The sequence below is a fragment of the Saccostrea echinata genome, unplaced genomic scaffold (genome assembly GCF_033153115.1).
Source record: "Saccostrea echinata isolate AGI-Se365-2 ecotype Australia unplaced genomic scaffold, CSIRO_AGI_Sech_v1 ptg000046l, whole genome shotgun sequence".
Lineage (NCBI taxonomy): Eukaryota > Metazoa > Mollusca > Bivalvia > Ostreida > Ostreidae > Saccostrea > Saccostrea echinata.
Window position 1 is genome coordinate 9,192,625 of NW_026889795.1, and position 16,518 is coordinate 9,209,142.

Below are 16,518 nucleotides of genomic sequence, written 5' to 3' on the forward strand. Positions count from 1 at the left end.
AATTGTTTAAAAATTTTACGAATACTGCTCAGTGGTTACATTTTAAACACACATACAAAAAAAAACAATATTTGAAATTACTGTTGCAAATGTTCACTGAAAGGCAGCTTGCCTCTCCCTTCCCCACATTTTTTTGTTGCAGCATATTCATACCCCCCTCCCCCATGTGTTTTTCGAGAAAGTCAAAAAGTTTAAATCTTCCCTCCCCATCCACGAAGAATTTCGAGTTTGAACACCCCTTTTTTTCCTAGTGTAAGATTATTCAGGTAAGTTGTAATTTTTTTTTTCTGACTACCCCCCTTTTTTAGGAAAAAAGTTCTTCTGCTTGTAATCGCTGAGTAAAAAATGTTACATTCGACTAACTATTAATGAAGCCAAAGAGATGACATTTCAGGCTTTCTGGAAAGCCAAACTTGTCTTTTTGTTTTAAATCCATGTGACAAGTATAGATTACGACACATGTATAAAGTGTCTATAAATGCTTTCCAATCTGTTACCAAATGATACTGAGATGCGAAATGAATGTCGTTTATATCTCTCTGCATTGCGTAAGGGTGTGTTAGTACTTACACTGTCTGAAATAAGGGCCAAGTAGAGGATATATTAATAAATAAGGATATGAATTATGTAGAGCGCAAGGAAATATTTTTTTGTGCAAATTTTTTTACTTAATGAATTATTCAGTAATTCCCATTAGAGTTTTAAATACTCATTACAATCCCACCTGAGTTTTAAATACAATGCACCTATTAAACCACTACATTACATTACATATGATGAAACGTTTAAAGATATTGGTATCAGTACAGATGGTTATTTACTTCCTCGGATTACCACTGCAGCAATTGCTAGCTGTATGTTACAGTGTGTCGACATGGTTTTTAAATGAACTACCTTGTACAAACTGTAGGTGTACAGAGATAAAAACTCTTATCCACTTACACCAGATTTTCGTACATATGAAACAAAATCTCTACCTTACTAATTGATACCAATTATTAGAACAGCACGGAAAGAGAGTCGGGGATTTCCAGTTGCATATTTTTATAAGACACAGTAGACTGGATCGCGAACGGAAGTAGTTTTAGGCTGACAGTAAGCGCTTTGCGCTGCGCTTAGTGCTTAATTAACTGTACACACTATTTTTATTTCATCCGCATATGGGATAAGGCTAGGCATATGCGTTTCCATGGACATAAGCTAATAAAAAAGCTCATTAAGAGGATCTATTATACACAAACAATTTAAATTCATTTTTTATAAACTTAGTACTCAAGACATGTTATAGCCTTGTTACAACGCGAAATGTAATAACAACGCAAAATGTAATAAACCGGGATTATTGCATTTTGCGTTATTACATTTTGCGTCGAAAACAACGCAGAATGTAATAACGCAAAATGTAACAGCACACTTTTTAGGATTATTACATTTTGCGTTATTACATTTTGCGTGAATATCAACGCAAAATGTAATAACGCAAATGTAATAACATGATTTTTGGATAATTATATTTTGCGTTGTTACATTTTGCGTCGAGATTAAGCAAAGGGCAAGAACGCAAATTGTTATATAACACACTTTTTGGTCAGCCAGGTTAAGTATAATTTTCAATTGAGTAGTGGGCGAAGAAAAGAAACGAGAAGAAAATAAAACAAAAGTAAAAAAATAAACATAATTATGCTAATTCTTACAATAGATCGGATTTTATAATATATTGATTACATTAGCTACATGTATTTAAAATCAGTTTAATATTCACATAATAGGTGTTGCAAATTATAAACATGCGTGCGGGGGCGGGGGTTGTTGTTGTTGGGGAGGGGGTAATTTTGTTTTTGCTTTTGTTTTTCGATAGACAAATGCAATGAATCTAAAAAAAAATCTATTAATTTGTACTGGCATGTGTAAATATATAGCGGGGAGGGTTTTTTGACAATAAAGATTCCATTCTGTTTTATAAATCAGGTGCATTGCAGACCAGCAAATATATAATTCTCTCTCTCTTTTTGTCTTTCTCTCCAATAATAAAATGGATTGTTTCTGCTTGTGTATAGTAATACAATTATCAACATACGAAGTGAACATCCCACCCCACCCCTGCCCCTCCTCTCTACACACACACATACACTTCTAATTTGCTAGCCAATGTACACATGCCGAGCATGCATATCAAGAGCTTTTAATTGACCTATGGTCAATATTTGGTAATTAAAAATGTTATTGGTTAGATATTTAATAAGACTGATTTATAGAAAGACATGTCAATCAAAGTTAACTTAATGTTTTATAAGTACAGTGTATTCAATGAAAATGTCAGAAACAGAGTCAGAGTTAGAAAAAAAAAGATACATTTAGATTTAGTGATGTCCGTAAAAGCCGTAACGTTGGCCTCATTGTCATAGTTCTAACTATTTTGTAAAGTGAGTTTTCCCATGGTTATATATTTAAATCCAATTTTTTGATGTTTTGTGTTAAACACAATGCAGAAAATTAATTATTTTTTGTTTTATTACATATTGTTTTATTACATTTTGCGTTGTCTTCAACCCAAAATTTGAATAACGCAAAATGTAACAACGAAAAGTACGTTGTTACATTTTGCGTTGATATAGACGCAAAATGAAATAATCCAAAAATCGTGATATTACATTTTGCGTTATTACATTTTGCGTTGATCTCGACGCAAAATGTAATAACGCAAAATGTAATAATCCCAGTTTATTACATTTTGCGTTGTTATTACATTTCGCGCTGTAACATAGCCTGTACTGATATTACGGCGTGCTTTTGGCCGCCTGGGAATTAGCTCTGGGGATTGCCTTACGCCCAGCAACACCTTTGTCCTTGGCCCTTTGGATATTCCTTGTTGACCTTTAAAATACGACAAGGTTGAGGTTATACAATGTTTATTGTCTCGTGTCCCGAGCGTAAGTGAAGTATATTACAACATAATAAAGATCAATTAATTTACAAGATGTAATTGATTGATATTAATGTACAAACATGAAATATTTATATTGAATTAATTTATCAAGTACTTAAATTTATACTAAAGAAACAATACAGTGGTCCGCCATTAAACATTGGCGGCCATATTAAAAACTTACTTCCGGTTACATTTCCGGTGCTAAAATTATTACAAAAGTTATGGCGTCCGATACAATTTTAAAAGTGACATCATTTTAACAAAGTAAAATGGAACAAAATGTTATAGAAGGAAAATAGAACACTATACTTAACCTTAATAATACTGCGGCGAAGTACGATATTTATTTCCTGACTTAGTTAACCTTTTAAAGGAATTTATACCTAATAATATGATGACCAATAATTAATCTTTTTACAGTAAATATGTATATCCTAACTTTAATTCACAATTAATAATTCTAACTGTTAATTTAAAATAAAACTGAATTCATTACTAAGAATGCTAAATATTTGTTATAAATATAAGTAAGTAAATGTTTCAATACTGACTTTTAAAATACGACAAGGTTGAGGTTATACAATGTTTATTGTCTCGTGTTCCGAGCGTAAGTGACGGGAGGGAGACGGGAGAACAAACTTAAACCTTCAACCTGTCCTTTGAGAGGTCATTCAAGGGGAATAATTATATTTAATTATAATTGTCATTAATAGAATTTAATTGATATCCCTCAAATTCTAATTCTGGGCAAACCCTGAGTTTTCCTCTTATTGTTGAACCCAGATTCATAAAACCTCCAAGTCAACACGAGTTGCAATTTTTGTACGTTTATATGGAATCAGCATGGAATAAACTTTTACATGAGTTTGGGAACTATCAGCACCGAAGGTCTGATTCCAACTGAACTATAAATTTTCACAACAAAAATACACATTGAACAATAATAGAACAAGATAAAAGGATTAACAATAAGTATTAAGAAATCAAGTATTAAACAATTATTAAGCGAATGGTGACATTTTAGCGGCATGTTTATAATAGAATTAAAGTAGATGAAAGATTAAGTGTCAATAAATATAAACAGAAGTCAATTTAGGGATTAAGTGTCCATCTCTGACTGTGCTCGGGTAGGATTAAGGATATGTAGAATTTATAGAATTTAACAAATTTGCCGAAATATACGAAAAGTTTTTATAACAATTTACACGAAGTCCGAAAAGTTAATTTTTTACAGTAATTTATAATAAGCCCGAAAAGTCGTATTTTACTCCGTAACACTGATCATAAGGTCATATTAAGACGCCATATTTTGACATCATTATTTTTAAATCAATCGAGATAATAACACACCAATTAAAGAGTTTCGAGAAAGAACATATCCTATCAGTGTTTAATGCTAAGAAAAATATTCCATAGATTAATAAAATTGCTGCATAAATTCTATGCACTCATTTGATCAGAATTCGAGAAAACCTATACCGGACTGTGCATTCGTACCCTGTTTCAACTTGAAACTTTAAAAATAGTAACTATAAACAATTGAACTGTTGATACAGGAATACTATCAATACTTGGAATATTCTGCTCCTAATTATTAAACCTTGTTTCTGTTGAATAAAATATGGTAATATGCCCTTGCGCCGAAGCTTTATTTTTCATGTTCTTGATGGTTTTTTTTAGTAAAAAAAATTACATTATAATATGGCGTCATAATGTGTACTGGCAATATTTTGTTTTGGGTACCAAGTGTGTTTTAGACAGTAAGTTTTAACTTTCTCTGTATCACAGTTATAGCCCTTATAGCTTTAAAATAAGTTTATTTGCCTAGAAACGCCTATACACATTGCTTTAACTTACTTGCACTAATATCATTTTTTTAATAATATTGACCAGTCTCTTCCAGTCTCCTCATCCACTATTTACCTAAGTTTTAAATCTTGGATTAGCCCTAAGACAATTGAACATTAGAAATACAGTTATCTTGTTGAAGTTTTTGTACCCGTTTCCTTTCATTTAATGGTTTTGGCACATGCTAAAATATATTAAATATTTGTTTTGATTGTGGATTAGACGGAGAATATAAAGATGCAACATTACACTAAAACCCTATTTTATTATTGTACCTCTCAATTGAAATAAAGCTGTTTTTCTCTACCTATCTCTCTTCACTTTATTTACATAAGCATGTAAGCATGTAGGAACAAGTAAAGGGTTTGGGTAGGGGTGCATTAATATGCTTATGATTAATAAAAATATAGACGAGAGGGGTTAATCGCTTTTCTTGATTTAGAAATCTTAAACTTCCATGTTGCTTACGATACTTTCAACGCCTCTGTAATTAAGGGTTGGTGAAGATTTAAACGGATATAAGAAATAAATAAAATACTGTTTCTCAATTCTTTTGAGTTTACAATGCAGACGCAGCACTTTTAAGGCGTACTATAAAAAAATCAACGAAATACAGATGTGCACAAAAAGATACCTTAAACTGAATAAATTTTTGTAAAGCTTTCATAATATCACACGACTTTAATATCAATTGAAATAACACAGTAGCCTATACCCTATGAATCTAATTTGGGCACCTTATTTGAAAGTCACGTGATTAATGCATTTATATAATGTGCACTGCATGGATGTCATGAACAAGTTTCAATATCTCAATGGGATATCCTAGCTTAGATTAAGAAATCAAGTGATAAATTGTATTTACATATCATGTTGTTTTTAAAACGTGGTGCTGCTTTAAATGGAATTTGCATTTTATTTGTTAAAATGTCAATTAATTGGGCTAAAGTTGTAATATGAGTGACATTTACAAAGCAGGAGAACTTTTCAAGTTAAGGAATATTTCTTTCATGTATATTCAAAAATGGTCAATATATAAGTGTATGCCCTCTTGAAAAGGCGAGTTAATGTCATTTCAGTGTTAAACATGGCAACCCTGTACATACACACACACACAAACACACCCTCAGTCTCACCCTCACACACACACACACACACACCCACACACACACACACGGTACAATTTGTTGACTAACTGTTTACAGAACAATCAGAGGTCTCTCCACTTCTTTAAAATTTAATTAATTCTTTAAACTTCTCTCTCTCTTCAGATAAATTTTATGAAAAAGAATCCAGAAATTGATGAAAAATTGAAAAAATGAAAAAAAGAGATTGACGTGACCTTGACCTTTGACCTGGCCAAATATTCAAGGTGGAAGGTCAAGGATCACATTGAAGTTGGTCTCATGTTCCCGTGATCACTCTTTTAAAAGTTATTGTGTTAAACGATAACTACAAAAATTTTAAAGGGTAATAACTCACATAAGGGGTTGTCAGATCCTTCTGCACTGATAGTTTGAAGATATGCCTTGAGAAACTAAAGAAATTAGTGAAGGTTTTGTGTCTCTACGGTTTACCGTTTCTGAAGAGTAGTGATAACAAGGTTTAAACGTTAACTGAAATGGGCAAATACTTTTAAAGGGGATAAGCTTTGGGGTCAAGAATGAAACCTTCGAATAAGTTTCAAAAGGGACATATTAAAGATCTAACGATATTTAATATATGTTGAAAGAAAAACGAGATATGAAAAGAGCGTAATTTCTCTTTTTTTGCATGACCTTATCCTTTGACCTTGATAAAAATTTTAAGTTCAAAGATTAAAGACTTCAATGCAGTTGGCCCCATGTCTCTATGATTAATGGTTTAAAACAATTAATTATTTGTAAACATCAGCAACTTCCAGGGGCAATGACTCATAAAAGGGGTGGTTGAATCCTTTCGCAACGAATAGATTGATGGATTAATTAGGTCTTTCCACCTTTCTGTGGAAAGACCTATTGATTTTCTTCTGTTTATTATTATTATTATTCTTCTTCTTCTTATTATTATTTTTCTTCCGCTGATTTTTTGTTTCGAGGTTTGTCGAAAAGATTTCTTCTTCATCGTAAAGGTCATAAAAAGTTATGAACAAATTTGACCCAACGCATATAACCTATGACCCCTTTCGCAGTTATTGCCCCTTTCGCAAGAATTGCTTGTTATCGCTACTCCTCCGAAACCGTAAACCCTAGAGTTACAAAACCTTCACCGATGTCTTTGACTACTTGAGAAGACTTTTCAATCTTGGTATTGCGAAATGATAGATCCAGTACTTTGATCAAGTATTGCCCCCTGAAAGTTTTTGTTCTTCACGTATAATGAAAAAAATTAAAACGATTAATTGTAGAGACACGAAACCAACTGCAATGGCTTTTTCATCATTTGACCTTCAAAATTTGTTCAAGGTCAAAGGTCAAGGTCACTCTGAATATGAGAATTATAGCTCTTTTTATATCTCTTTTGTCTTACAACATGTATTACATAACATCAAATATATCAAATGTCCTTATAAAACTGTTTATGAATTTCTCTTTTTAACCCGTAGAGCCTGATGCATTAAAAAGTTCTTGCCCTTGTGGGAAAAACCTTGTTATCGCTACTCCTCCAAAACCATTGAGCGTAGAGATGCGAAACCTTCGACAGTGTCTTCGACTACTTTAGGGACTTTGACCTTGAAATTTAGGTCAAGGTCAAAGGTCAAGGTCATTCAAAACATGAAAAAGTCAGTGCTTTTGATGTCTCTTTCATCTTATTAGGGCTTTCCACCTTTCTGTGGAAAGTCCTATTGAAATTGTTCTGTTTATTATTATTATTATTTTTCCGCCACGTGTTTTTGAGTTTCAAGATTTATCGAAAAGATTCATGGTCCATAAGAATGTACTTCGTAAAAGATTTTTGCAGTTGACCCTGCGTATATGAACTTTGAACCCTCGAGGAGTTATAACCCCTTTCGCAATAAAACCTTGTTATCGCTACTCCTCCGAAACCATAAACCCTAGAGTTACGAAACCTTCACGGATGTCTTTGACTACTTGAGAAGACTTTTCGATCTTGCATTGCGAAATGATAGATCCAGCACTTTGATGAGTTATTGCCCCCTGAAAGTTTTTCTTCTTTAAGTATGATGAAAAAAATTAAAACGATTCATCGTAGAGACACGAAACTAACTGCATTGGATTTTTCGTCGTTTGACTTCAAAATTTGTTCAAGGTCAAAGGTCAAGGTCACTCTAAATATGAGAAATTTAGCTCTTTTAAAATCTCTTTTGTCTGACAACATATATTACATAACATTAAATACATCATATGTCCTTTTAAAACTATTTTCAGATTTCACTTTTCAACCCCTTAGCCTGACGCATTAAAAATTTCTTGCCCCTTGTGCCAAAAGCCTTGTTATCGCTACTCCTCCACAACCATTGAGCGTAGAGATGCGAAACCTTCAACAGTGTCTTCGACTACTTTAGAAACTTTGACCTTGAAATTTAGGTCAAGGTCAAAGGTCATCCAAAATACGAGAAATACGGAATATATGAAAAGGGGGGGGTTAAACCAATATAAATGTATGAAATAAACTATTCCACGCTTTAATTATCTTGTTTTCTTCTTAAAATGCATGTAGAACATTTTATTTATCATAGCTGCATTTAATATAACCCACATGGAAGCTTGTTTCATTCAGGAATCTTCTTACTGAGCCTGCAACAATCTTAGGATCCGCAGTCAGGTCGCTTTGAGTCCAATCCATGTTTTCCTATATGACGACCTACATACCATTAGCCTCGAGTCCGATTTATTTCATCGGCACTTTTCTAAGTAGTCTAACTAAATCAGAACATTTAACACCTCAAATTAAACCTTCGAATGCACAGTGCACAAAAATAGAATTACGATATGCACAGTAAAACACATGTCATGCATGCATTGTACTTCCATGGTAACTATATGTAAACAAATGCCATCAACACGGAAGCAAAAAGAAAAAAGGAGAGAGAGAGAGAGAGAGAGAGAGAGAGAGAGAGAGAAGAAGAGAAAGGAAGAGAGAAGGGGAAAGAGAGAAAAATTGGCCCCTAAATCGCAAAAAAAAAAAAAAAAAAAAAAAAAAAAAAAAAAAACATCTTTTTTTGGAGATGCGCAAAGACCTTTTGAACTCTATAGAGAAACGAGCCCGACAATAAATCTATAGCAAAATACGAATTTTTGATTTTTTATTTATTTTGTTGCTTTTTTCTTCTTCTTCTTCTTTCTTTCTTTCTTCTGTTCTTTTGTAAGCCAAATGATATGGAAACATGTTTCTCAAAACTATTCAATTCCGATAACTACGTTGTACAACAATTTTTTATTCTTGAATAGGTAGTTTACTGCATAAATCTTCATCGGAATTGGTGGCGTAGTGGTTAGCGCGCCTGCCTTTCAAGCTAAGGGTTCCGAGTTCGATCCCTGCTGGAAGAACAATTTTTTTTTTTTTTTCCCCTTCAGTTTTCTTCTTTTTTTACAGCCCAAATTACATGGAAACACTTAAAAAGGTGGAAAGACCTCTAATTGTTCTGTGAACAATTAGTCTACTAGTTGTATGTTGTTTTACGTCCCATTCGAGAATTTTTCACTCCTATAGAGACTTCACCATATACTGGTGAAGGGCTTCAAATTTTGACCTTTACTCGGCACTCAGGGCCATTGAGCAGTGAGGGTCTTTATCGTGCCAACGCCTGTCGTGACACGGGGCCTCGGTTTTTAAGGTCTCATCTGAAGGACCTGCAACTTTAACTTCAAAGTGCCGAGCGCATGGCGAAGGAACAGTTGCTACCCTTTTTTTATCGACTTAGGTCAGTCGCGGCCGAGATTCGAACCCAAGACCTCCCGATCACGGAGCGAGCGCTCTACCGACTGAGCTACCGTGAAAATAATACTAATAGATTGAAGAATCTCCTTAATTAGTAAAATACATTGGTAAAGGTTTCACTCCGCTAAGGTGTACGGTTTCGGAGAAGTAGCGATAACAAGCTTGTATTGCAAAAAGGGTGTTAACTCCTTGAGGGGTCAAAGTCCCTATCTTTTAAGTGAATATAATAATAAGTGAATAGACTATAAATCTGGTCGATAAATCTTGAAAATCAAAATCACACAGCGTAAAAATAAAAATAATTAACAGAAGCATATCATTAGGTCTTCCCACAGAAAGGTGGAAAGACCTAATTAATTCCATACCCTCTCCCGATACTTCTTAAATAATGGAACTAAACAAAGACTTCACATTCGTATTAATGGTCTATTTATCTGTAAATAATATTCTGTTTAATTATAAGATATATTTTTCATTGTGAAATGAATACTTGATCCGCCTGTCACGGTACATAAAATGCGCCAAATTTTACCATATTGACGTCATGCTGACAAGATCATTGCGATCAGTGTGTTAAACGTCTATGTATACATACGATGGTTGTTCGGAAAGTTCATGGACTATGCCAATCTTCGTCATACTATCTTCAAGAAATTTAAAATGAGCATATTATCATATATAAGATTACTTACTTTGTTTAAGTGTGAAGTTTCATTCCATGTGATTTAATAGAATTCATGTTATTTAATTTTAAAATCAACACGTTTTGTAACCACGGAGCAAACTCAACAACACTGCAATGTCAAAATCATACCGACATTAGGTTCTCAAAAATACTATCCCTATACATTTCACACAGTATTGCCCAATACCAGTGCACTCATTAAAAACGTTTCTCTATCACTTGAAATCTATTTTGCTAACAATTGTTCCAGTAGCATTATTTGTTTGTCAATGTTAAATTTTTTTTCACTGCATAAGTGTGCTTTCACAAGATCAGCATCTGTGAAGCACCAAACTCTTAGCATGACGTTACCACTTTTTTCAATGTTTTTGATAAGATTTTTACAGATAATCCGTTTTCTCACAGATCACCATCCTCTAAGCAGAGTAGTCTATCATTCAAATACCGCTTGTACCATATACACACTCATGCGTGGCTCGCTTTTGACATATTTCCTACTTCCTCCGGCTTTTTCAGAGTTTTTTTTCTGGAGTTTTCCAGAGTACAACACAAAATTGTATGGTTAACTGCTGCTCCGTGACGTTCTACGACGTCATCTTTTTTTGCCTTTGTTAAAGAGGACTACCCATCTTCTGAAACTGACCTCTTTTCAACGAAGCAAAATATTAAGTCATAATTTGGAATCAGAAACGATGATGCAATTCTTAATTTAAACCTGTGGAATTTTTTCCGTTTTTATGTATTTTTACAGAAGATATGACTTCAAACATTATTTAGTGTTTTGATTGTAAGTCACAAAATTTTGACCTGCTCCGTGATCCGATTTTCGCATTTTTTAAAATCTAAATAAGTCTGAAATAAACCACGATATTTTAAAATTTTTTAATACACATCATTTGAATTTATTGTTGAAATATTTCTTCCAAATTTGGATATAATATGACGTTAAGTAAAACGTTATGACGGTAGTCCACGAAATTTCAACAACCCTCATATATGCCTTGCTTTGTGGAATTAAAATAGCGACATAAATGAATTCAGTGGTAAGTTTGGATGAAATTCATTACTCATACAGTTTAAATTTTTTTCTGGTTTTATGAAGAATTGCTATTTTTGTGTGATATCACAGTAAACTTTACCGTATAAATTAGGCCCCGCACCCTTTATGCAGCCTTAACAGTGCTGCAGAGTCATCTATAATATGAATCTTTGAGAGAGTATTAAATGGAAGTCATATTAAAAAAAAGAAACTTCCATCCCACTTCATCAATGCAGGGGAAAACACTAGTAGTAAATTCTTCGATTGCTTATCATGGAAACAATTCCCAATTTTGTTTTATTTATTCTTCAATAAGAAATTAGAATAACATTTCTATTCGAGAAAATATCGATATGTTCAGGGGAAAAAAAAGAAAACATATTATTCCAAAAAGGGGGTAGGAGATGTCCACCCCTTTACTCTACGAAGGTTGTCCAGGAAAAATGCAAACATTTTCAATACATTTTGTTTCACTAATATTATAAAGTTAAAAATTGGCATGCACAATAATCAATATTTTTGAATGCTACATAGATACTGGCAGACGCGCCGCCCAGTATAAAAAGGCATCACTCTTTTGAGTCTATTAATGACACAGACTCAAAGAGTTCAAGAGTTGGTATCCCTCGGATAATCCTCAGGGTTTGAACTATATACAATCTTTGGACTCCCAGTTTTGTTATAAAAACAGCAGTTCGAACACAAAATTGAAAGAATGCAAAGTTTCTCCTAAAGATATATTTAAATAATCCTTTTCCGATCAAATGTCATCTATTTCCAAATGTTCTGCTAAAAATGTAAAACCTGTGATGTTTTGATTACAAACTGTTCTTTGACTAGCAATCTGAAAAGACAGAGCTTCTATACCAAAACTCTGAACTGCAGATCTGCTAATGTAGTCCACAGAATAAAATATAACCTTTGTGGGCTTATTTATGTTGGTGAAACCAAGGGTTCACTTAATAAAAAAGATATCTCGACACATATTTCAAAGTATCAACAGGGGTCAGCAGCTTCTCTATAAGCACTTCAATTTTACCTGATCATTCTATTTTGTGAGTGAAAAGTTGGAATTCTAGAAAAGATTTACCATCATACTAATAGTCCATCATTGAGAACACCTTTCCGTAGATAACGATAAGAATACTGGATTTAGAAACTAGGCACAGCATTTTCTTATGGAAGCAATGACAATGTCAATAGTGTTGGGAATCTTTCCAGTCCACAGTGTAACAACTTTTATACAAGCATTTTAATTTACCTGATCATTCTATTTTGTCAACGAAAGTTAGAATTCTAGAAAAGATTTACCACCACGCAAACAGTCCATCACTGAGTACACCTTTTCGTAGACAACGAGAAGAATTTTGGATTAGAAAACTAGGGACAGCCTTTCCCTATGGATGTAATGACAATGTCGATAGTGTTGGAAATCTTTCCAGTCCACAGTGTAGCAATGTGAATGTGATGGGACTTTTTAACAATACTCAGAGATGTAAGCGTAGTCATTGACATCGATATTACAATAAACCAATTATACACGATGTTTCTTTTATTCACTATTGGACTTTTGCGAGAAGCACTGACTTTTACAATCGACGGCTTACTTTTACACTAGGACAGTATATGGAAGCTCTTTAGCAATATAAATATTAAGCTTAACAGTTAATTAAACGATAATAATGGGCCATTTCAGAGCACATATCACGTTGACTAGGAAGGGAACGGCAGCCACCCTACCATCAACTCCCTTCCTTCCCACATTGACCAACTCTTGCTTAATTTTCCTTCCGAAATGTATTTTATTCCTTATTTGATCCCTTCAGGAAATGAGATTGACAGGAGATACTAACCCTCACGAATAAATAATTTAAGCTATGTAATTCTGCCTCCCATCATCTCTTGCGTTGATTGCATACAAGCTAATCATGTAAGTGCCCCAAACAAAATACCTATAACAACTATTAAAGTTTCCTTATCTATCAGCAATTCTGTACCTCCGTACATAAGGCAGCTAGGTTTAAATGTCAAAGTAAGTCGTCGACTGTAAAAGTCAGTGCTTCTCGCAAAAGTCCATTACCTTATGCAAATAAACAGGTCTCCATCACATTCGCACCAAACTTTACGCTATCCCTTTGAAAGTTCTTAATGGTCTATTTGAAAAGGTCAAGGAAAGTCCATATTTGGATTCTTCGACACCAGAATACAGGCTTGGATCTGTGATTATGAATATTGCAAATCATAGGCTTTTTCAACCGCCACGTTTTACGGAAGATGATACTGTTCGATCAACCTGTATGTTCCATGAACTTCAATTTGCGAACTAAGGAATTGACGCAGTTAATATTAGTAATATTTTTAGTCACAAAAGGGTCCAGTCTTGATTCCACCATATTTCAAGTTGAAATCCACACCTTGTATTTTTTACCGATATACATCGGGTATTGCTTTCAAACTATTTAATTAAAAAAAAAACTATACAGTGCCTTGGTATTGAACATCTGATAAATAATCCTCCTACGTGTTCATGTTCGTCTTCACCCTAAAACTATAGCACTGCTATACACTTCATTACTGGTGATGTAAAAATAGTTAATAATGAGGATATAAAATCCTTTTTTAAAAGGACCAAAACTTAGGGAACCCCGTCCTTTCAACTGGCGTCATAATTTTTTAAATATTATGAATTCTGTGGAAAATTACGCCAGGCGATGGGCCAATCATGTAAAGAAGACTTTGACACTTTGTCAGAATGGATTAAGAGCATCAGATGGATGTTGAAATTTCGCATTAAGCGATTGAGGGGCTTAATGAAAACCATTTATCCTTCTGTCTTTAATAATTCAGAAGTGAAAAAGGAATTAGATAGATAACACGATCAGTATGTACTGGTCCCAGCTGACAAAACAGATAACAACATAGTTTTTGTTTGTAAGGCTCATTATTTGAATTGTATTTTAGAGGAAACATGATTTCATTCTGCAGGTGGAAATCCAACTTACACCCATAGCTCCCTTTCTAAGTAGGAATTTCTTCAAAATCATATGTTCACTTTAAATTTTTTTTAATGTTCCTAACGATCAAAAAGAATTTGAATTACCATATCTTTACTGGATTCCTAAACTACATAAAAATCCCTACAAACAAAGATATATAGCGGGTTCAAGTAAATGTTCTACCAAGCCTTTTTGTTTATCCCTAATTAAAATATTTACAACAATGAAGGAGAAACATCAGGAGTACTGTACAACAATATATTCTAGAAGCAGTGTAAACCAGATGTGGAAATTAAAGTCCAGGCTTTTTGACATCATAGACAGCTGTATTTTCAATAAGAATGCACTCTTAAAAATCCATACATTGTCATTAGTCATTTGCAAAATTATTTTGTTAAAAAAACATTCTAATTGTACTCTCAAGTTGATATCATAAAAGATGCTTGAGTTTCTGATTGACAATATCTATTTTTGGAGATCATGTCTTCCAACAATCTGTTGGTATTCCCATGGGTACCAATTGCGCCCCGTTATAAGCAGACCTATTTTTGTATTCATATAAGCTGAATTTATTCAAAAACTTCTACATAAGAAGAAGAAAACACTCGATGTGGCCTTCAACTTGACACTTTGATATATCGACGACGTATTATCAATTAACAATAGTTATTTCCACTCATATGTCGACACGATATATATAGGTGAGCTTGAAATAAAAGACACTAAATATTCTGACCCATCTTTTTCATATTTGGATATTCTACTAGAAAAAAACGTTAATGGTAACCTAACAATCAAGCTTTATGAAAAACGTGATGACTTTAACTTTTCAATTGTCAACTTCCTCTACTTATGTAGCAATATACCATTATCATGGTATGGGGTTTATATCTCTCAGTTGATTCGATACGCAAGAACATGCTGTTGACATTATTTATTGTTGATGAAACAAGGATATCAACAGTCTGGTATATATATCGATCCATGGCTTTTGTTTCAGGGTTAACCTTTTCATCCAAGAAGAGTTTAAAACAATTATAAAATTATCTACTACATGTAGTATGCTGACCATTTTTAGACCCCCAGAAAAATAATCTTGTGTTTCAAGAGATCGCTTTATCTTATCCGATTTGGACTTCCATATAAACTCAAAAATGTCTTTGTTTGCAATTCAACCATCTACTCTTTTCTAGGAGATGGTAGAGAAATGAATAAATAATTAAGCTTTGGTATAATAAGAGTCTTAACAACAGTAATATGACCAACTGGACCAGTTAGGATTCTTCGTTTCCATTGTTTGATCAAAGGTTTTTATATTCGGTAGTTGCAAATTATAATTGATATCAACAATATCTTTAAGATAAACAGAGAATTGAATTTTTAGTTAGTTGAAAGTTGTGGCTCCCCATTTTAAATTCCACCTTGTGTGATGGAAAACTTCCTTAGAAAACTTTTTTTGAACCACTCCATACTAATTTAGTTTTTGATATATTGATTTTCAGTCCTGAAACTTTTGAATGGAAGTCTATTGTATCAAGAGCAGCAAAAAAAAAAAGAGTTTTGCAAGCCATCTAGAGCAAGAAAAGTATTATCAGCATACTGGCATAAGTTGTATTCTTTATTATCTACCACAATACCTGTTATATCTTTAGTCTGTTTAACTAAAATTGTCATAATTTCTGCACATAATATAAATAAATATGGAGAAACAGGATTACCTTGTATGCGACCTCTTTCTACATCGAACTGATCAAATAAAAATCCACTTTGCAAAGTAGAAGCTTAAAAATTTTAGTTCTAAATCTTTACCCATTTTATAATCATTGTACCAAAATCAAAATATTTATTTAAAAACTTAATGAGTAAATGCCCATGAGATTGAATCAACGACCTTTTCAAAATCAATTAAAAACTAATGAACCTTGAATGTTTTTGAAAGATGTGTAGTGAATTAAATCATACAAAAATCTTGTATTGTCATTCTCATACCTGCCTTTCATAAATCTTGGCGGAGTATCTGAGATTAAATAATTTAAAGTTATTTAAAGTCCCGATAATATTTTATATTAAACATTTAAAAGTGTTATTTCTTAGAAACTGTCTAGGTTTATTTCCTTTGGGAATGCAAGAGATTATATTT